General features: G+C 42.2%; 1 non-coding gene across 1 annotated transcript; it reads left to right on the top strand.

Annotated features, from left to right (window-relative positions):
- Positions 1–201: 201 nt before the first annotated feature.
- On the top strand, positions 202–274 carry trnav-uac (transfer RNA valine (anticodon UAC)). The gene has a single exon. It is a non-coding gene; the product is annotated as a tRNA-Val (tRNA).
- The last annotated feature ends 447 nt before the right edge of the window (positions 275–721 follow it).

Genomic DNA, 721 nt, shown 5'->3' on the forward strand with positions numbered 1-721 from the left:
TGGTTCCTCTTTAAAAAGGAAGCTGGCACAGAAGAGATGATCTAATGACCATCCAACCTGCTGTACCATTTGATGTTGACATTGTTGATCAGTCTGTCTCCAGCATTCCTAATGAGAACAGCCGAATTCCATTTCTTCAAAACAAAGACTCAAAAATGCTGTTGCGGAACTGCATTGTAGTCAGATGCACTTACCAATGGAGTTTCTGTAGTGTAGTGGTTATCACGTTCGCTTTACACGCGAAAGGTCCCCGGTTCGAAACCGGGCAGAAACTTTACCGCAACTTACACATTTAAGTAACAGGAAAAGCTGCGTTGCTCCTTCTTGTTGTTAAATATTAGCTGAATGCAGTGTCTCACAGCCGTATTGCACTTGCTCTTCGCCTTATCTGTTGGAACTCGCCGGGTAACAGGAGAGTTGGCGATTTCTGTCTTTTTTTGTTGTTTAATGATCCAATGACAATCTGGGACTGTGAGACAATGAATACTGCTCCAGCTAACAGCAATCGCTGTTGTCATTGGCTGAAGAAGTCGGTTGTGTTCTAGAGAAACGTGTCATTTTGTCAGAGAAAAGTGTCTCTGTTGAAAGAAGTTTGAAATGAAAATAAAAGGCACAGAAAGCATGGATAAGCCGGGCTGTAAAGCTGCAAATCTGGGGGTCTAGTGGTTAGGGTTCGGCGCTTATAAATGTCATGAGAATGATTAATATAAATATGCATTAC

This window comes from Cetorhinus maximus, chromosome 23, assembly GCF_964194155.1.
Source record: "Cetorhinus maximus chromosome 23, sCetMax3.hap1.1, whole genome shotgun sequence".
In the NCBI taxonomy this organism is placed as follows: Eukaryota; Metazoa; Chordata; class Chondrichthyes; order Lamniformes; family Cetorhinidae; genus Cetorhinus; species Cetorhinus maximus.